General features: G+C 43.6%; 1 long non-coding RNA gene across 1 annotated transcript in view; it reads left to right on the forward strand.

Moving 5' to 3' along the window:
• Positions 1 to 5,551: 5,551 nt before the first annotated feature.
• LOC126963280 (uncharacterized) overlaps positions 5,552 to 22,454 on the forward strand; it is a 139,972-nt gene continuing 123,069 nt past the window's right edge. Inside the window, exons 1-2 of the long non-coding RNA XR_007729004.1 lie at positions 5,552 to 5,741; positions 6,105 to 6,277. This is a non-coding gene — a long non-coding RNA (uncharacterized LOC126963280). The remainder of the gene's footprint in view (positions 5,742 to 6,104; positions 6,278 to 22,454) is intronic.

Genomic DNA, 22,454 nt, shown 5'->3' on the forward strand with positions numbered 1-22,454 from the left:
CATTTTGCTGGTAGGTTCTGCTTTAGTAATACAAATTTTAAAATAGGATTTAGGTAAAGAATCTAAATAAATATAATTGTGCACTGCCTGTAACAGTTTTTTTTTTTTTTTTCTTAAGCAATAGAAGAGAATTGCTTTCTCAAGACAGTGCCAGGCAAGAAAATTGTCACAGAAAACCAAGGCAAAAAATAATCTAAGTGAAAAAATATATAAATATATTCCTTATAGCTATGGTAAAAGAATCACACTGTTACTTTATGAAAATTCTTTAGAACAAGTTTCATGGAAATTTAATTTTCTAAATTATGGAAACAACTGTAGTACATTAACTGAACAATAATAGAATTTCATATCACCACCCACAAGGATTCTGGATTACTAGAATAAATTAGTGGGTTTTTTTAATCAGAAAGAAAATGTTATGATTATTTTAAAAATATCTATGTCATACTGTAAGGAACCGGCATTTTAAACCTTATGTCTTGTAACTTTATTCCTCTTAGGGCTGAAGCTCAGAATTTTCATTATAAGTCAACTGTTTGGGAAAAAAAAAAAAAAGGAAAGCAATGCTCCTTTAATTCCACAACTCTTACCTGCTTTTATTATCTTCAGTGATGTGAGAAAAAAAAATCCACAAAATCTTTCCTTCTGCCAACCTTCATTGGTCATAACTGTTTTTTGTTCCAAATCCACACGCTGGGCCATGCACGGTGGCTCACACCTGTAATCCCAGCACTTTGGGAGGCTGAGGCGGGCGGATTGCCTGAGCTGAGGAGTTTGAGACCAGCCTGGTCAACATGGCAAAACCCTGTCTCTACTAAAAATACAAAAAACTCAGCCGGGCACAGTGGTGTGAGCCTGCAGTCCCAGCTACTCTGGAGGCTGAGACAGGAGAATTGTTTGAACCCGGGAGGTGGAGGCTTCAGTGAGCCGAGATCATGCCACAGCACTCCAGTCTGGATGACAGAGAGAGACTGTCTCAAAAAAAAAAAAAAAAAAAAAAAAAGGGTTCCACACAGATCCCTCCTTGTACTAACATGCCCTGGTACTTTGGAATAACAAAGAAGAAGAAAGAAAAAAAGGAAGTATGTGGCTGGTGGTGACTTTAGAGATCATCGATTCCAACACTCTCAACAGGCTCCAAAAGAAAGTGCAGCTGCGAAAGCAAGGGGGCTTTGCATAGGCGATGGGGAGAGGGGCGTGCAGGGTGCGTGGTTTCGGAGAGCTGGAGCTGCCAAGCCCCTTGGACTTGACTTGCACCTCCAGTGGGTGAGCCTGGGCACTGCGGTTCATTTGCCTTTCGGCTCCCCACCTGCCTCCTGTGTGGGATGGAACTCACTCCTCCCAGGGGAGGCCAGACGGGTTGAGGTGCCTCCTGGTGGCTGTGTGGCTCTCGAAAGAGGGAAAGAGACGGGGATAAGAACACTCTCTCTTAGTTCTGTGCTGCCTTGGGAAAGGGAGGATGAAGACAGAACCACTAAATGACTGAGGTTTCCTTCTCTTTGCTTGTTTGATCCGTCAAACCAGTGTCTCCACATTGAACCCACATGCTGAGCTCAGGAGTGTGCAAGGGTCTGAGGGGCAGCAGGGATACCCCTTGCGAAGCCGTGTGCTTCCCTTTTGCCCTTTTTCTTGCAATGCTCTGGAAGGAGGCTTAAAAATAAAAAGAACTGAGATGGGGCCATTGAATTCTCTGGCGCCAAGTCTCAACTCCCAGTGCAGAGAGTGAGATGACCAAGCCATGGCCTGAGTGTCCACTTTGAGAGAGTCAACGCCTCAGCTTAGGGTTTCTCTGAGTGTCCACCTTGGAGAGTCCATACCTCAGCTTAGGGTTTCTCCCTGTGAAAATGCAGCATGTCCGCCTCTTTCCAAGTTCTCAGTCTGGTCCCGGTTCTTCCTACACAAATTCATTTTAGGCATCTTGCCAACGGGGACCCCTCCTCCTGTCTTCCTGGTTTCCTGTTCCTCTCCTCACAACCACGAGCTGGTGCATTTGATCAGCCGTTCCACCCCCCTCCTCCACACCCCCACCCCGTGAAGTGAACACTCTCCTCAATCCTCCCCATTCAGCCTGGGCAAATCATCATGTCTTCTTGACATCTTAGATAACTCCAGTCCAAACACTGCCTCTCATCTCTTCTACATGGTTTGTATTTACGTTATGTACAGTTTAGTGCCGCATATGAAAAATCTGAAGGAATCAATGACTCTAAAGAAAGACACCAGAAAGCAGCTTCTCCTCTCTAGTTTCAGCTACTGCTCTGTGAACCGCGGTCAGATGTGGAAGTTGAAAATTTAATTACTTTTTTTTCTGTTTTTTGTACACCGAAAATATTGTAGACCTTTAATAAATATGTCATTAGAGAAAAAAAAATGAATGAATGGATAAATGGATAAGTGAATGAATGCAAGGCCCATGTTGAGGTACTCTAATTAATTAATTAAATTCAGCCTTTGTCTCAAGGAATTTGCAATATAAAAGAGAAGATAAACTCTTTGCAATTTTCTCTTATACAAAACAGAATGGCCACCCTATCATAAATAATCTGGGAGCCGACAGAAGAGAAAGACTAATTATGTCTGCTTCAGAAAAGGCTTCATAAAGAAGACATAATTTGAGTCACTTTTGAAAGACTAGGATTTAAAAGGTGGAAACAGTCTTGAGGAACATTCCAGAAACTTCTGAGAGGTTATAAATGCAGGACAGGAGCAAAGACATGGAAGGCTGTGAGCTCCTTAAAACCGGAGTCTATGTCTTGCGCGTTTTCATCTCTTCCTCCTCATCTCGATGCCTGACTGCAGCAGTAACTGTGTGAGGATTTGGTGCTATGTGCAGGGCTATGTTTTGAAAAGGTGGGAAATTTGGCTAGTACAGGATTTTAGAGAGGTAGGAAATAGTTTTAAAGATTAGGCTGAAGGCAGAAGACCCTGAGGCTCACCTCAGGAACACAAGACATGATTCTGGGGGTGGGAAGGGCTGACTTGCTGGTTCTGGTCCTTGTTCTTCCACTCGCCTGTTGTGTGACCTTGGAGAAGTTTGGCCACTGCAGCCTTAAGGTTTCTTACCTGTAAAAAATGCATGGAAATGGGTGGATGGGCCGGTCATGCGCCTGCGAGGTTCTGCTGGTCACCATCTGCTGCTAACTGTCTCTTTGAGGTTCAAAACCACCAAGGAGGGGGTGGCAGGGTGGGGGCGTTGCTCTCTCCCCTGCTTCATGCTCATCCAGCTGTGTGCAGAGCAGCTCCTCCCTGGGCTACTGGAGGCACAGGGCCTAGGCCAAGATGCTGCCAGGAACCCCTGGAAATCATTCAACTCTCATTTCTTTTTTTTGTTTGTTTTTGTTTTTGAGATGGAGTCTCACTCTGTCACCCAGGCTGGAGTGCAGTGGTGCGATCTCGGCTCACTGCAACCTCCACCTCCCGGGTTCAAGCACTTCTCCTGCCTCAGCCTCACTAGTAGCTGGGACTACAGGTGCCCGCCACCACGCCCTGCTAATTTTTGTATTTTTAGTAGAGACAGGGTTTCATGATGTTGGCCAGGCTGGTCTCAAACACCTGACCTTGTGATCCGCCCACCTAGGTCTCATTTCTTTGAAAATCAGAAGAGAGAAATGATTATAGTAATAATGAATTCCTCTTGGATCATATTCATGTTTGTATCAACTCATTTAAAAATATATCTCTTAGTATTTATATAGAGGAACCACCCCCCTCTGTCCCAAAGAAAACATGCCTGGGACCATGGACTTCATGTCACTGTGCTGACTGCTTGAGCTTCTCTTGTGAACCATGTGCTGGTGGCACAGAGTTGAAAAACACTGACAAGGGGCCTGTCCTCAGGGAACTTCTATCTAAAGGTGTGTAGCTAGGTTGTGCGATTGACTGAGAAGACTCGTAAAACATCACATACACGCACGGTTTTTGCAATGAATAGGGTATACTTCTAGAACACCAGCAAACCATGTTTGCCCCTAAAAAGCAAAAGTTGGTTGACATTCAGGTAACCCTGTTGAATCCTCAATCCAGCTGGAAAGGCGAAGCTCCAGCCAGTGTTGGAAAAGTCACTGAAGCTGTGTGCGTGCAGGTAGGTGCACTGGCAGCATCAGACTCACGGAGTTTGCTCCTGGGGCAGCTTTGTGGTTAAAATGCATTTTGGAAAAGAAATGTTCAGAGGTTCTAGGGAAGTGGCAGGAACCCAGTGCTACTAACTAGGCATGTAGTCCGACGTGTCAAGAGCAATTTTATATGGAGTGACTCCCCTTCCGAGGGCACAAAAAGAAAGTGTTGCTTTTTGCATGAAAGTGTCAGTGCTTGCAACTTATGAAAGACACTGCTAAAAGCAGAGGCTCTATTTTTATTCTCCACAGCCTGGCCACCGCGGTGCCGGGGGCTCTGCTGCCAAAGAGGAAACATGCACAAGTCTGGTCAGTAAATATCACCAGCTAGACAGTCCCAGCTGTTGTTCCAGGATGTGTTTTCTCATTCCTATCTGACAGGTTATCCTTCCCGGAACCGGGATCCAGAGGGTTTTCTAGTGTGGTAACTAGAAAACATAACATAAAGTTTACCATTTCAGCCATTGTTAGGTGTGCGCTTCAGGGGCATTAAGTACATTCACATTGTTGTGCAACAAAATCAACACCATCCATCTCTGGAAAGTGTACATCTTTCCCTAATTGAAACTCTGTCCCCATCAAACACTGACTCCCCATTATCCCTTCCTCAACCCCTGGCCACCCCGCTTCCACTTTCTGTCTCCATGAAATGGGATGACTTGAAGGACATCCTAGGAGTGGAATCATACAGTATTTGTCCTTTTGTGTCTGGCTTGTTTCACTTAGCATGCTATCTGCAAGCTTCATCCATGTTCTGGCACGTGTCTATGCTTCCTTTTCAAGCAGAATAATATTCCACTGTAAATGGATACACGATGTTTTGCTTATTTGTCTGTTGATGGACACTGGGGAGGTTCCCACATTTTGACTATTGTGAATAATGTTGCCGTGAGCGTGCCTGTTAGGACATCTGAGTTCCTGCTTTCAATTTTTTTGGGCATATACCCAGAAGTGGAATTGCTGGATCGTAAGCTAATTCCATGTTTACTTTGTTGAGAAATGGCTATGCTATTTTTATTCAGTGGCTGTAGCATTTCACATTCCCACCAGCACAAGAATTCCAATTTCCCTACAGCCTACAAAACTTTATCTTTTGCTTTTTGTCTTTATAGCCGTCAGCCTAGTGGCTGTGAAGTGGTATCTCATTGTGGTTTTGATTTGCATTTTCATAATGACTAGTGGGATTCAGCATGTTTTCATGCATCTGGGCTTTTAACTCTGTGTCTGCTTTGGCTTGGATGGCTGTTGCTGCAGCAGGAAGTGTGGTCATGAATAGGAATATTCATGCCGGGAAGCTGAGGGAAACTTGAGGGATCACCTAGACCAGCTGATATGGTTTGATTGTGTACCCACTCAAATCTCATCTTGAATTGTAGCTCCTAGAATCCCCACGTGTTGTGGGAGGGGCCCAGTGGTAAGTAATTGAATCATGGGGCCGGGTGGCAGTTACCTCCATGCTGTTCTCTTGGTAGTGAGTGAGTTCTCACGAGATCTGATGGTTTTATAAGGGGCTTTCCCCCTTCTCTCTGCACTTCTTCTTGCTGCCGTCATGTGAAGAAGGACATATTTGCTTCCCCTTCCGCCATGATTGCGAGTTTCCTGAGATCTCCCCAGCCCTGCAGAACAGTGAGTCAGTTAAACCTCTTTCCTTTATAAATTACCCAGTCTTGGGTATTTCTTCATAGCAGCATGAGAACAGACTAATACACAGCCTTCTACAGCCTTGTGAGATTTTTGTAGAAGCAGCACAGTGGTGGATGATCTGCTGGGCCTGGGGCTAGGGGAGACTGGCTGCACCTTCCTCTGGCTCCCTCTGCCTCCAGGGTGGGCTCCAGGTCTCCTTCAGAGAATGCTGCTGGAAACTACCCAGCAAGGCCAAGCCCTGATTTTACAGATAGGCACAATATGTGTCTAAGGCACAATGGCCCGCGAGTGACAGAGCGAGGACTACAGCTCAGGTCTTTAGAGCTTTTTTGTTTTCCACGCCAGCCACCCCCACTGCCGTCAGAGGTGGAGTCAGGCAGGGAGTGCTAAGAGTCAGAGTGGAAAGGAGGACACGGCGCTGAGCACACAGAAGGTTCACCACCAGGGATGCTGCCACAGTCTCAGGAGTAATTTGCATCAATTCGATAAACGTTTATCTGGAAACATCCAAGAGTCAGGTATGTCGGAGTATATAGATATTACTAAACAAAGATCTCATCTCATAGATATTCACAGTCACAGAAATGAAACCATAGACGCTTGCAAACGCTTGGGAGTAGGAAGAGGGCAGAGCTGCTGTCTCATGATTGGAGCGTGGGCTCAGGGGAACCCTGGTGCATGTGGCATTGGGAGTGACGGGGGTGGTCTGGGAGAAAAACAGCAAACCATTCAAAATAATTAAGCTTACTTTGGACAGAGGAAGAGGATCATTTGGTAACAGCAACGTCAGAATGAGAATCGAAAATTGAGGGACATGAGCCAAGAGGTGTTTACTGGGACACAGGTATGGGCATAGCTGAAGGCCCAGGTGGGGTGGGGGGGGACCCGGGTGTGAGCATAGCTGAAGGTCCAGGTGGGGTGGGGGGACCTGGGTGTGGGCATAGCTGAAGGCCCAGGTGGGGTGGGGGGGACCCGGGTATGGGCATAGCTGAAGGCCCACGTGGGGTGGGGGGGACCCGGGTGTGGGCATAGCTGAAGGCCCAGGGTTTTGGAGAGCTGGGAGGGGTATAGCTGAAAGCCCAGGGTTGGGGGACCTGGGTGTGTGTATTGCTGGAGGCCCAGGGTGGAGGGACCTGGGTGTCAGTATAGCTGAAGGCCTGGCCGGAGGCGGAGGGTGGTGTTGCTATGTGGAGAAGAGGCCCCGTCTTTCTGTGGGAACCAATGTTCAGAAGTTCTCTAGTAGTTTGTCAAGGACACAAAAGGTATAGAATTCTGCAATATGTGCTTATAATAGAAAAGAGTTTTAAAGCTAAAGAACAAGTGGTCTTTTATTTGCTGTATTTAAAGAATGGCCTTACTGAAATGAGCTGTGCTAATGCAGACATGAGAAGGGGAAGGAATAATATGCTCACACGTTTACTAGGGGCAGGGATAAACAGCTTTTACAGAATCCTACTGGGGAAGCCTAGAAGATGAAGTTTCTTTATGAGAAAACTAAGATTGTGGCCAAGTACATTACCTACTAGACCCAGGAGCAGATGATTCGTATATCTGGCTGAGCCCAGTGATGTACCTGACTGAAGCTCTGAGTTATGAAAACCCAAATATTAGGACAATCTCATACTTAAATGCAAGCATAGTTTCTCAACAAAGTTGCCTTAATAACCTAGAGAGCGACCCCTTCTCCCTTCCTCTTCTTTCTCCCTTCCTCTCCTTCCTTCCCTCCTTCCTTCCCTCCCCTCCTCCCCTCCTTCCCTCCTCTCCCCTCCTCTCCCCTCCTCTCCCCTCCTCCCCCCTCCTCCCTCCCTCCTCTCCCCCTCCCTCCCTCCCCCCTCCCTCCCTCCCTCCCTCCCTCCCTCCCTCCTTCCTTCCTTCCCTTCCTTCCTTCCTTCCTTCCTTCCTCCTTCCTTCCTTCCTTCCTTCCCTCCTTCCTTCCTTCCTTCCTTCCTGTTCTCTAGCCCCTTTCAGGGTGGGAACCTTTAATAGAATGGAATTCTAAAGAACCTGAAGTCTTCAGAAGTGTACAAGACTGGTATTATGCAATATTTAGTGTTGCTTTTCCAATTTGAAGCCAGGATGCTGGAGGAAGGTCCGAGATCCAGGGAATAACTTTGAGTGATTGTAACGGGAGAGAAGAGGGACTCCTGGAGGTGCACATGAGGTTAGTTCTGAATGGGCTAACAAGTAAAATAAGAAACAATTTTGCACAATACCTTGAATGCCATTGTGTGTTCATGGTGATCCAATACTAAGACTTTCCTATTGGTAACAGCCTGCATTTATATACCTTCCGAGATGGTAAGGGTGTCCCTAAAGAGTTGCTTGTGGATGTTCTAAATAAGTTTTAAGGTACCATGAAGTGTCTGGGGCATTTCTGGCCAACAACACAAGAGAAGGGGTAATGGTCTAGGCAATGGCAGCATATTCTTATGCTCAGGCATGATGGCTGTGGGTCAGTGTAATGGCTGCCTTGGAAGAAAATTTAAAAATCCTTTAATCCTACCCACTTCTCTGAGATATGGAAAAACCTCAGTATTTCAACACATGAAAAGAGCTAAATTCCTTGCTCAGGATCAAACAGCTGCCTATGGGCAGGGCTCTGGTGAGAACTGAGGCCTTCTGAGTTTTAGACCAATGCCTTTCCAGTATGCAATCACTCAGTGGCCATTGGTGAAGGCCACCCACTCCCCTCTCTCCTGCAATCCAGGTAGTTCCTGTGGTATAGCCTCATCCTCAGGCGTGTTTGAAGCAGGTACAGCTCATCCTACTCTGGAGGACATGAAGAAATTAATTAAGCACCAGCAGTGCCCAGCCATCATTTTAAAGAAAATCACCATTTAGATTTTGGGGCTCTCTGGGTGGCCATGAATATGTCTCACCACAGATTATATTGGGTGGTAATTTTCTTCTTGCATGAACAATGATTCCTCCTAGATTCGCTTTACAATCTGGTGAATATTAAATTGTTATTACAGCATCGCTTCTTTCACTTCATTTTATTTTACTACCAAGGTTATGGGCTCAATGTTGTAGTTAAGTTTATTTCACTTACAATCGAAATCTATTTTGGTCACTTGTTAGCTTTCTCTATCTTGTTTGTAAATTGGCTTCCTTTTCTGCTGCAAAGGTAGAAGAGGCCAGGGCACAGGCAGTAGGCTTGATTTCATGTTTCAATAGTAGGTAGCTTTCTGCCATCTGAATAGTGACCTGATTCTCAGACCCGTCGTATTAGTCCACTCTAGCATTGCTATAAAAAACTACCTGAGACTTGGTAATTTATAAGGCAAGAAGGTTTAACTGGCTCGTGGTTCTGCAGGCCGTGCAGGAAGCATGGCTGGGGAGGCCTCAGGAAACTTACGGTGATGACGGAAGGCGAAGGAGAAGCCAGCATGTCCCGCATGGCTAGAGCAGGAGGAATAGAGTGAAGGGGGAAGTAGATTTGAAGATTTGAAGACAGTGAGATTTGAAGATCTCACAAGATCTTCAACAACCAGATCTTGTGAGAACTCACTATCATGAGAACAACAAGAGAGAAATCCGCCCCCATGAGCCAATTACCTCCCACCAGGCCCCTCCTCCAACACCGAGGATTACAATTTGACATGAGATTTGGGTGGAGACACAGAAACCATAGCACCCTGTTCAAGGTGAAATAGTTAAATTCATAGGTTATGTGCCCTTGTTACTTTTTATGTATCCCTAACAGTTGCTGTGTCCATGCGACTGTAGTAATCACATTTCCAGCTCTGCAAATGTGATGCTTTGACATCTGCTCTACATGGATATGCTGGACACATAATCTTCTGGACCACCCTGTCATGTGCCTGAATCACCTTGCAATGGTTCCGGTCTCCTTCTCCCTACCTCCTCTTCTTGGAAGTAGTTCTGTGAGGCATGCTTTCCACTAGGATGCATCTGGGGGCCACATCTCAACCCCCTTTTTATCATACTCTCACACTCAAGACCTCTACCCTATTCATCTGCCCTAATCACCTCACAACCAGATCCGAGACAACTGAGGCCAGTCTGTATGCCCCAGAGCCCCCAGAATTTATTCAAACTAGCCAGACCTAAGCCTGCTAAGCCTGCCTTGCTATGGAAGCCATAATAAAGGCTCTTGCCAGCTTTCCCTTCCCTCTGCCTCTGGCCTTGGGCTTCCTTGCCTGGCCCTGGGGCTGTGCCCACCTCTTCCTCTTGGGATCTGTGAGTAGCAAACCACCTTTCCCATGGTAGCTGACTCCCAGGTGGCTGGCCTCGCCACAACTCAAGTTTTCTATTAATACCCTAAGTTGTAAAACAGCTATGTCTCTTTATTCCGGCAGACATTCTAAATGTACTATCTTTTTGGAAATGTCACATTCTTGAGTTATCTTTTTACACAGTTTCACCTTAGTTCACTCATAACAGATCCAATTATTTGATTTTGTAGAAATTTCTTAATGTAGACGTCAAATACCATTCATTCTATTGTCTGAATCTTGTGCTAATCATAAAATTGCAGTTGGAATTTTTGCTATTTATTTATTTATATTTACTGGCCATAAGCTTTAGGTCCACTCTTTCTTTCTAACCAGTCTATAAAACTGGGGTTCTCTTTGGGTCTCCTACTTCCTTGTTAAGGATTGCAATATTTACTGATTAAAAGAAATAAATCTGCCTAAGTAAAATCTCCTCAGTGCTGGGCCAAATACTTTATTCTCCTTGTAATGTTGATCTTTTCATTTTTTATTTTATTTTATTTGAGTGGCAGGGTCTCACCCTGTCACCCAGGTTGGAGTGCAGTGGAGTAATCATTGCTCACTGCAGCCTGGAACTCCTGGGCTCAAGCGATCCTCCTGCCTCAGTCTCCTGAGTAGTTGGGACTACAGGCATGTGCCATGACACTCAGTTATTTTTATTTTATTTTATTTGTTTGTAGAGACGGTTTTTTTCATGTTGCCCAGGCTGGTCTGAAACTCCTGGGGTCAAACAATCGTCTCACTTTGGCCTCACAAAATGCTGGGATTATAGGCATGAGCCGTCACGCCTGGCTGATCTCTTTATTTTGTGAATGTCTTGATTTCATATTTATAGTTTGTTATGAGCACCTCTGGGTCACATCAGTAAATAAGCCCATCAGTCAATGGATCCTGTGCTGTGTTCTGTTCTAGGTTCTTTGGGGGAATGCAGGAGAATGATCAAAGTTTCATGGATCTTATACCCAGGTTAGAAAGACAACGCTAAAACACATGAAATTACAGAAATAATACCAAAATATGATGAAGTACTAAATTATGTGTAATTTTTATCTAAATGCTGCCTGATTTTAGGGATGAAGGTAATCAAGGAAGCCATTAGTTGGGATAATTATTGGGACCTCAAAAACTATTTAGATGGTGACAGACTGCTGGAGATAGACTGATCAGGGTACATTTTTTTAATCAAATAATTACCAGACCAATAAAAAAAGAGGATGGAAAAGGAAGGAGAAGAGATGAGAAGGAATAGAGATGGGATTGGCAATAGTCTATTAGTCCAGGGCTTTGATGGTCTAATTAAAAAAATCCCAGTCATCCTTTAAACAACAGGGCACACTACAGGCTGCCAATTGTGTGAGTTACTTGAGGAAAACAGGCACTTGCTAAGGGGTAGCAGTCCTGACATGCTGCAGTGCAGCAGACGTGCTAAGGGGTTTAATCCTAGAGCAGCAGCCCCGATGTTCTGCAGTGTAGCAGACTGGACTCGGGGGCTGATGGCCGGGTCATGAAAACTGCTTTGGTGAGGTCCCTGACCCAGAAAGTTGTGCTAGGAGAGCTTGTTTCCAAAAGCTTTTCCAAATTCAGGCTTCAGCTAGAGTCCTACTCCTAAAGCCCTGATTCTTGTATGGACTTCTCTGGGTTCCCAGTGTTTTAATATTTTCTACTTTTTACCTATGGATCTATTCAGAAAGAGCTTAGACTCCTTATCTTTTCTTACCTGAGAGACAGTTCCTTTTGGGGATGAGGAGTTTAATATGAGAATGCCTCCCAAGCTCACGGTCCCTCTTTCTACTTGTGGTTTAATGAATATGAATTATTTCAAAGGTTGCTGCTTAAATTAGCTTCTTTCCTTTACCTTTACAAAATGCTTTCAGAAAATTTTATACTGAAATGCGACTAGAGATTTTAAAATGAGTGAGTTTGATTTTTGCTGGCCACACAGAAATGCACATTTCTATTTCACAGGTTTGTTTTAGGGGTTGATATGGTTTGGTTGTGTCCCCACACAAATCTCATATTGAATTGTAACTCCCCAAATCTCCATATGTTGTGGGAGGAGCCCAGTGGGAGGTAATGGAATCATGGGAGTGGGTCTTCCCCATGCTGTTCTCGTGATAGTGAATAAGTCTCACGGATCTGATGGTTTTATAAAGGACAGTTCCCCTGCACAAGCTCTCTCTTGCCTGCCACCATGTAAGACATGACTTTGCTCCTCATTCACCTTCCGCCATGATTGTGAGGCCTCCCCAGCCATGTCAAACTGTGTGTCCATTAAACCTCCTTGTCTTTATAAATTACCCAGTTTTGAGTAAGTATTTATTAGCAGTATGAGAATAGACTCATACAGTAAATTGGTACCAGGTAGTGGGGTATGCTGTAAAGATACCTGAAAATGTGGAAGCGACTTTGACCCTAGGTAACAAGCAGAGGTTGAAACAGTTTGGAGGGCTCAGAAGATGACAGGAAAATATGGGAAAGTTTGGAACTTCCTAGAGACTTGGAGAACTCAGAAGACAGAAAGATGTAAGAAAGTTTGAAACTTCCTAAAAACTTGTTGAATAGGTTTGACCAAAATTCTAGTGATATGGACAATGAAGTCCAGGCTGAAGTGGTCACAGATGGAGATGAGGAGCTTGTTGTGAGCTGGAGTAAAGGTCACTGTTGCTATGCAAAGAGACTGGCAGCATTTTGCCCTTGCCCTAGAGATCTATAGAACTTTGAACTTGAGAGAGATGATTTAGGGTATCTGGCAGAAGACATTTCTAAGCAGCAAAGTGTTCAAGAGAAAGCAGAGCATAAAAGTTTGGAAAATTTTCAGCCTGACAATGTGACAGAAAAGAAAAACCCATTTTCTTGGGAGAAATTCCAGCCTGCTGCAGAAATTTGCATACATAACAAAGAGCCAAATGTTAGTCACCAAGACAATGGGGAAAACGTCTCCAGGGCATGTCAGAGACCTTTGTGGCAGCACTCTGATATCACAGGCACAGAGGCCTAGGAGGAAAAAATGGTTTCCTGGGCCAGGCTCAGGGGCCCCTTGCTGTATGCAGTCAAAGGACTTGGTGCCCTGCCTTCCAACCACTCCAGCTGTGGCTAATAGGAGCCATGGCACAGTCTGAGCTGCCTTTGCTCCTCCTTCACCTTCCACCATGAATGTGAGGCCTCACCAGCCATGTGGAACTGTGAGTGCATTAAACTTATTTTTTTAAATAAATTACCCAGTCTTGGGTATGTCTTTATTAGCAGTGTAAGAACAAACTAATACAGGGGTGTACCCTGAATTTAGCATTGAACTTCTGCATTGCAAGGCAAATCGAAAACATATTCACAACAAAGAACACTGTGTATGGGGCTGGTGTTGACGAATGTCTTGTTCCAGTTGATCAATGTGCCGTTGCTCTACAAAACTCAAGTCAGTGAAAGAGTTAGTTAACTCCAATTGTATCCCTTTTCCCAAATACATATCTGATTAGAACAAGTCTTTCTAGAAGCACACAGAGGAAATATTCCAATCAGAGCGCAGGAAATAGGCATTTAACTCTCGTTAGCAATAATAGGGAATGATACTCTGAATCTGTCAGTGGAGAGATTTATTCCATGAGGAACAAAGTATTTTATCCACCAAGTACACTCAAGGCCCTCAAGTGACAGCTTTCCTCCCTTTATTTTTTAATTGTGTTTGTTTGGAGAGGCTGATGTACACTCTCACAAGATTGATGAGCCCACACACTCTTTCTCTGTGACAATGGGGATTCTCAGACGAATTCCTCACCTCTGTTACTGTGAAATCTGAGTCAGGACCGACAGCTACCATGGAAACCTGTGGGTATTGAACACTTAACGTCCTGGTTCGTAAAGTGAAGGTAATTTGAATTCAATATCTTTGTCTTCTCCAACTCTCATACCTTTCTCTCCTGTAGTTGATAAACCTTCATTTTTTCCCCCTCCCAGAGCCACTGGTGAGATTATCGGTGCTGTTTGGGTTTACGTGACCACCACCATTCCTTAGCGGGGGCAGTAGATGAAACCCCAGATTCCACTTGTTCTGAGACTGACCTCTGTTCTAGGTATTATTATTATTATTTTTTTTGAGATGGAGTTATGCTCTTGTTGCCCAGGCTGGAGTGCAATGGCACAATCACGGCTCACTGCAACCTCTGCCTCCCAGGTTCAAGCAATTCTCCTGTCTCAGCCTCCCGAGTAGATGGGATTACAGGCACCCACCACACCCGGCTAATTTTTTTATTTTTAGTAGAGATGGGGTATCATCATATTGGTCAGGCTGGACTCAAACTCCTGACCTCAGGTGATCTGCCCACCTTGGCCTCCCAAAGTGCTGGGATTATAGGCATGAGTCACTGTGCCCAGCCTATGTTCTAGGTACTTTTATTAATATACACTTTACTGTGGGAGAAGAAAGGAAAAAACAGAGACCCAGCAAATAACCTGCTCTTGTCCAACAAATAGATCGCTGGAATTCAGGTGGAGATCTTTGGAACCTCAGTCCTCCCTCCAGAGTCGAAAGGGTTATTTGTGAATTTTAAGTTGATCAAGTACTGTAAACTAAAGTTATAAACTAACCGAAGTGCTAGAAATGAAAATAAACACAATAATGAAGAACAAGCGTCATTATTCATAGCGTCTTTAATATTTCCATAGGCTACTCGGTTTGAAAAAGCAGCCTCCTCTGGGAACCACTGGGCAGGAGGAAAAGCCAGCCCTGGAAGGACTCTGCAGAGAACAGATCACGGTGTTAGGCATGTGAGCTTCTCAGAGAGTCCTACAGCCATGGGAGCTTTGCCTTCCCTTAAATGAGCCAGGGGCTGTAACCTTGTCATCAGAAAGGGCAAAGTGCAGTCGAAAATTCACATTCATCATGGAAGAACAGACAATGTTTTGGTGTTAGGAACATTCGTCATGGAAGGACAGATGATGTTTTGGTGTTAGGAACACTGGGGGAAGTAGGGTGTTGTTGGTATGAAGCAAGATTATTCTGTGTGTTATAACAACAGCAACTCTGGAATTGACAGGGAGACCCAGTGCAGGAGAGAAGGCAGCCAGGCAGCGTGTTTGCTGTTCAGGGAGGTTCTGAGCTGGAAGGACAATGGAATTAGGTGCAGTGGGAGAGCACGAGCTCGGCTCCCGTCTCCTCTCCATCTTGGCCTTTATGTCTTGGTCTCAGTGGTACCCATTAGTTCCTTTGCCAGTGCCCCTTTTGACTGAAGAGCCTGCCCCCTTTCACTTTCAGTAAGTCTCTTTGCCGAAATGTGCTGATTAACTCACCCTGTCTTCTGGTGTATTGGGCAGGTCTACCCGAAGGAGGGATTGAGATAAGGTTCTGGGTATGTCAAAGTCAGTGGGAGGTTCAGTGATCATTTGTAAATTGTCAGGCCCTGTGCTGTGTTGTATGTTACAAAAACAAACAAACTCAACGGAAGATTTCACTTCTGCACCCACAGTATAATGTAATAATTAATATGTGTTCAGGGCAACTAAAAATCAAGTTGATAGCTGCCGATAAATATGCAAACATGCGATGTCAGCTATGATTTTTGTCAGTTCCTTTTTGTGGTATTTTAACAACAATTTACCTTTTATCTGCACGTATTGTCTATACCATAAGGTCCTCTGAAAAGTGGGGCAGGTGTTTGAGTCATAAAAGATAAATATATCCTGAAATGACTATTGTTTCAAGTCTGTGAATCATTTCAAAGGACATTTGCCATGCAAATAGATGATGTAACTCTATGTGTTTTCAATAACACATCTGCAAGTTAAGTCATGTGATTCCCTGGATGATATTAAGTCTGCAAATAGACTGCTACTCACAAACAATATTGTAAGTGAGATCTGTAGAGTCCCTGTTCTAGAATAAGGACATTGACCTGTGTTTTCAGCTAAAGCAATGTTCACTCCTTTAAGGGAACATACCTGATTTTATTTTGTTAAAACTTTTATTACTGCAAACTTCCTGCAAGTAAAATGCACTAGTGAAAATTCTTTTGGTATACTAGCAGCCTGCATTGCACAAAACCGATAAAAAATAGATTAAAAATTAAACATTTATGACCCAAGGAACTGCTGAATAGACTATGTTGGGAAGAACATCTGTAACCATAAAACTCAGACTCTTGAAATTTGAATTTGCCTGTTGTGCTTATTTAATTACTGTGCAGAGTTACTTGTTGGGTCCAGATAGGGCAATGACTGGGCTGTAAAAAATATTATTCCCTCAAGGATTGTCTTATGCAAATTCTAGAGGGGAAAATTATCTTTCCAATACCCAAGTGTGACTTCCATTACCATTAAATGGAGCCATGTGTACCGTGTGAGGGTATAATGGACCCCGGAGTAGAGAGATAAAACTGTAATACCAACTCCCTATAGCACATCAGCAATATTATTTAACTTGAAGCCTTTTAACCTGTGAGAAAAGAGTAAACCTTGTTCTTAATTAAATGAATAATGCAGCTTGTACATACGTTCATTAACGCGCGTAGATTCACAGCTTGACGGTAAGCTTGGTCCCCTCTTTCCTGTCCCCATCTCATCCACCCGGATCACAATCATTTCCAGTGAGAAACCCTTCTGTGGTCACTTTTGTGTCCTCAACAGTGTCTAGCATAGTAAGAAACAGATTGCAAAATTTAGCAAGATACATGCTTACAAAAATGAGCGGTGGGAAAAAAACTACTTGGTTTTTGTTTAATTCTATTTACAGATTGACTATTTCATTTCTTTTTTTTTTCCCCCTTCTTTTTTTTTGAGACGGAGTCTTGCTCAGTTGCCCAGGCTGGAGTGCAGTGGCGTGATCTCGGCTCACTGCAAGCTCCGCCTCCCGAGTTCACGCCATTCTCCTGCCTCAGCCTCCCGAGTAGCTGGGACTACAGGCACCGCCACCTCGCCCGGCTAGTTTTTTGTATTTTCAGTAGAGACGGGGTTTCACTGTGTTAGCCAGGATGGTCTCGATCTCCCGACCTCGTGATCCGCCCGTCTCGGCCTCCCAAACTGCTGGGATTATGGGCTTGAGCCACCGCGCCTGGTGACTATTTCATTTCTGAGTAGCAGATTTAACATATTTAAGGTTAGAATCTACTAAGTTTGCTAAAGTTCTTAATTAGAAAAAATGCAAGTAATCCATATATGAGTTTCCGAATGGTGGGGTTGAGTGGGTCTCTGGTCTCAGGAGGAAAAAGAAACGATGATGATCTTACTGAAGAATAAGAAACAGTGAGCCGGGAAGGCAGGTTTTAGTTCTAGTTCCCACAACAAATATTTGTGTTATCTCAAATTCTCTTGATCATAATTTATTATTGTAATAAATTATGTATTACAGATAATTATAAATAATACATAATTTATTAATTTATTTAATAAATAAATCATAATTTATTATTAGTTCTATTGGAGGACACAGTAAAACCCAGTAATAATATTTATTATATAATATATCTACATTATATATTTATATCATTTAATATGCTTATTATTATTGGGATCTACTGTTATCTCCTCTCTCATTCTCTAGTACCCAATAATAATAGTTATTATTATTATTGAGGGGAACATACTTATCTCAGGAGGTATCCTGAAGATGAAATAAGAGGAGTGAAACTGTTTTCAAAAATTAAATGTAGACCACATGTTTTTTGTAAAGATGATGATGATGATGATGATTATTATTATTAGTTTGAGATAGCGTCTCACCCTGCCTCAGCCTCTGGAGTAGCTGGGGTTACAGGCATCTGCTACCACACCTGACTACTTTTTTGTATTTTTAGTAGAGATGGGTTTCACTCTGTTGGCCAGGCTGTTCTCAAAACCCCGACCTCAGGTGATCCACCTGCCTCAGCCTGCCAAAGTGCTGGAATTTTAGACGTGAGCCACTGCACCCAGCCGAAAAATCATTATTTTTATAAAGAGTTACTATTATATTGCTGATTGTATTACAGGGAATAAATCTGACATTGCAAATCTTATCCAGAGGTTGGAAGTGACAGTCAAATAGTTTTCCTAGATTTCTTTTCATAAACAAACAAACTTTGCAAATATTAGTTCACTAAATAATAACAGGCCACACCAGCACAGCAATACAGGAAACAAAGCAAATCAATCTCTACCACAAAGATAATGAAGACCATTGTGAAACGATACAGGGTAACTTACAGGAGTCATATGGGAAGACATATCCAGCACATTATTAAATGTCTTTACAGGTATCATCTCACTCAACCATGAAAACAACACTGAATCAGGCAAGATGTCATTGGGAGTTACATTGTTCATTCTCATTAGCACAATAGTGACAAGCTAATAATGTTATCTGAAAGCTTCTTGATCAATCAGCCTTCCTAGTTGATAGGACTGGCTTATTTTTCCGTCTTGCTACACACATAAGAAGTGACTTTCCGAAAAGTTCTAAAAGTGCTCCAAGGTGGGAAGAATGTAGAACTGACTACAGGTAATTTGAGTGTTGGCCTTATCAATACTTCCGTTAAATCCGAAGAGGCAAGGGAAGCCTGGGGAAGTGGCGGGGACAGCAGCCGTGGTCAGCTGGCTGGAGAGGAAGAGCATCTCTCAGGCCTGATGTCTTCTCCCTTCTGGTTATTAGAGATAAGCACAGTGGAATGACTCCAGCACGAGCTTGCTGGGAACGTTATTCTTTGTCTTTATTTATCGTCACAGTGGCACCACCGTGCGTTATTTGGGACTCTTTCCCCTTACAGCAATTAACCAGATCAACCAAGGAGTAAATCAGTGTGTTCTTTGACACCCGTGTGGTTCCTGGATTAGTCACATCAGCTTTCATGGGAGCTTGGCAAAAATGCAGATCCTGGGCCCATTTCAGATCCACCAAATAGGAGTTTTTGAACAAGTTCTTCAGGTGATTCTGATGCAACATCAAGTTTGAATGCTCTTTTGAGGTAGTGGAATCATCGGGCCTCCTTCCCTCCACCGCCTTAGCATGCATTTCACAATGCAGTGCCGTTTGTCCTTTAGTGTACACAAAGCAGATGGTGAGGGTCGGGAACGAGAGAACCCAAATGTCCTCGAATGGGTTTTGTTTCTTTTAGACCTGTGGTTCCCAAACCTGAACATGCCTCAGAAACACTGGGAGGGCTTGTTAAGGCCCAGCTTCTGGGTCCCATCTCAGAGCTTCCAGAGGCGTAGGCCTGGGGGGATTGAGGGGCTTGAGAATTTGCAGTTCTCGCGAGTTCTCCTGTGATGCCAGCCCCGGCCCCACATTCAGAAGCACTGTCTTGTAGAAATAAACAGGAAACTCAACCCAGCTGTTTTTAACCAGGGTGGGGGAACACATTTTAACCAATAAACATGATAGGTGCTAAATAATGTCCCATAGCCTGTAATCCCAGCACTTCGGGAGGCCGAGGCGGGCGGATTGCGAGGTTGGGAGATTGAGACCATCCTGGCTGACATGGTGAAACCCCGTCTCTACTAAAATACAAAAAATTACCCGGGCATGGTGGTGCCTGTAGTCCCAGCTACTCGGGAGGCTGAGACAGGAGAATGGTGTGAAGCCGGGAGGCGGAGCTTGCAGTGAGCCGAGATGGTGCCACTACACTCCAGCCTGGGCGACAGAGCAAGACTCCATCTCAAAAAAACAAAAAAAACGAAAGCAGACATTTGGGAGGTTGGAAAAGGAAGTGAATAGAGCCAAGGAAGGGATGAAGACAAGGGTGCCTGGAGAGGCCGGGGAGGTGAGGAAGCCTCTCTAGGTGGAGAAAAGAAAAGCCAGGATGCAAACCAAGAAAACCTCTGGAATGTTAGGGAAACGCGAAACACGAGCTTTGGGATTAGCCGAGGTGCAAAGTCGGAAGCTTGTTCATGGGGAATCACCCAGAGAGCCTTTGTCCCTTCTCACATCTCCTGCCTTTAGAAATGGTTGGCTCAGGCCGGGCACGGTGGGTCACGCCTGTAATCCCAGCACTTTGGGAGGCCAAGGCAGGTGAATTGCCTGAGGTCAGCAGTTTGAGACTAGCCTGCCCAACATGGTGAAAGCCCGTCTCTACTAAAAATACAAAAAAGTTAGCCGGGCTTGGTGGCAGGCACCTGTAATCCCATCTACTCAGGAGGCTGAGGCAGGACAACCCCGGAGGCGGAGGTTGCAGTGAGCTGAGATCGCACCACTGCACTCCAGCCTGGGCAACAAGAGCAAAACTCTGTATCAATAAAATAAAATTAAATTAAAAAACAAAAAGAAGTGGTTGGCTCAATAGCCGTGATTCACAGATCGAATCTGCTGACTGTTAAACCTTTGTGCTTTGTGAATACAATTATTGCTAAGCCTTTCATATTAACAGTCAGCGGGTCTATTCTTTAGTTTAATAAATAATACATGTTTTTTATGTGCACTGTATTTTTCTGTAAACCCTCACAATAAAAGTGTTTTAATTCAGCCATTTACACTTAAAAGATACATCTGTATACATATATAGAAAGATAGATTTCCTTTTTATGAGGTTTCTAAATTTACACAGAGTTTAATTCAACAGATCTGAATGACCATATTTTTAATAAAATTTATGTCTTTGAGTATTGATGTCTAATGAAGACTGATATTTAGTGTTTATTTTATTGGCCCTTTGAAAGCACTCGTCTGAAAAGGGCTCATTACTGACCCTGTAAATTTCAACAGCTCTCTATGACTTCTTAGTTTATAGCATGTTTTAAATTAGTAAGCTTTATCGACATATAATTCTCATACCATACAATTTGCCCAATGAAAGTGTACAATGTAATGGTTTTAAATATATTCACAGATATGTGCAACCATCACCAATCAACTTGTAGAACATGAGTATTCTCATTATCTAAGAAAGCCGATGTCTGTTACCTGTCACCACACTCCCCTCCACCTTCCCGCCCCCACCCCACCCCACTGCCAGTCCACAGGAAGCACTGGTCTCTTCTGTGTCTCTTAGATTTCCCTGTCATGGACATTTCAAAGAAATGGAATCATATGACGTGGTCTTTTGTGCTTGACTTCTTTTATTTAGCATAATGTTTTTGTTTTTTAACAAACTTTTTACTTTAGTTTTAGATTCGTAGAAAAGTTGGAATGATAATACTAAGAGTTCCTCTGCAACCTATGGTCAATTCCCCAATTATTAATACCTTCTATTAGTAAAGTACATTTCTCACAATTGATTAACCAATATTGTACATTGCTGTTGCCATACTTTCTTCACATTTCCTTAGTGTTTACATAATGCCCTTTTTCTGTTTCAGGAACCCATCCAGGAGATCCTGTTATACTCAGTTGTCTAATTTCCTTAGATTCCTCTTGGGCATAGCATTTTCTTACTTTCCATGCTCTTTTAATTTATTTTTAATTGGCAAACAAAAATTCTATATATTTATGGCATGCAACATGGTATTCTGAAATATGTATACATTGTAAAACGGCTAACTTGATCTAATTAACACGTGCATTACCTCATATACTTATTTTTGTGTGTGTGGTGAGAACACTGAAAATCTACTCAGTGATTTTCAAGTATACGATACATTATTATTAACTACAGTCACCATGTTGCATAGCATTTTTAATAGATGAGCTTAAATCAATTACTATATTGTATGTCGTAGTTGGAAAAATACACGTGTGTTGTGAATAAATGAACAATGTGGGGCTTCCTGCTCTTCCATTGGCCTCAGTGTCAACGACTGGGTCTACATGTCATCGCCTGATGGGTTCTCTCTGTCCACGGCACAGATAAAACTGGTTCACTGAGACCGTGGGATTGCAGTAAAGAAAGAGTTTAACTAAGATGGGGCTGGCCACATGGAAGACAGTTATTACTCAAATCAGTCTCCTCAAAGGCTTGAAGGTTGGGGCTTTTTAAGGACAGTTTGGTGGGCAGGGGGCTAGGGAATGGGTGCTGCTGGTTGGTTGGGGATGTAATCACAGGAGCATTGAGTGCAGTCCTCATGCTCTGAGTCTACCTCTTGGTGAGGTCCAGGGAACCGGTTGAGTCACCAGTCATGAACCTGGGTGGGCTCAGTCAGTTGCTAGAATGCAAAAGTTTGGAACCAACCCAAATGTCCATCAATGATAGACTGGATAAAGAAAATGTGGTGCATATACACCATGGAATACTATGCAGCCATAAAAAAGGATGAGTTCATGTCCTTTGCAGGGACATGGATGAAGCTGGAAACCATCATTCTCAGCAAACTGACATAGGAACAGAAAACCAAACACCACATGTTCTCACTCATAGGTGGGAGTTGAACAATGAGAATTCATGGACACAGGGAGGGGAACATCACACACCAGGACATGTTGGGGGGTGGAGGCCTAGGGAAGAGAGAGCATTAGGAGAAATACCTAATGTAGGTGATGGGTTAATGGGTGCAGCAAACCACCATGGCACGTGTATACCTATGTAACAAACCTGCATGTCCTGCACATGTATCTCAGAACTTAAGGTAT

Source organism: Macaca thibetana, chromosome 9, assembly GCF_024542745.1.
Source record: "Macaca thibetana thibetana isolate TM-01 chromosome 9, ASM2454274v1, whole genome shotgun sequence".
Lineage (NCBI taxonomy): Eukaryota > Metazoa > Chordata > Mammalia > Primates > Cercopithecidae > Macaca > Macaca thibetana.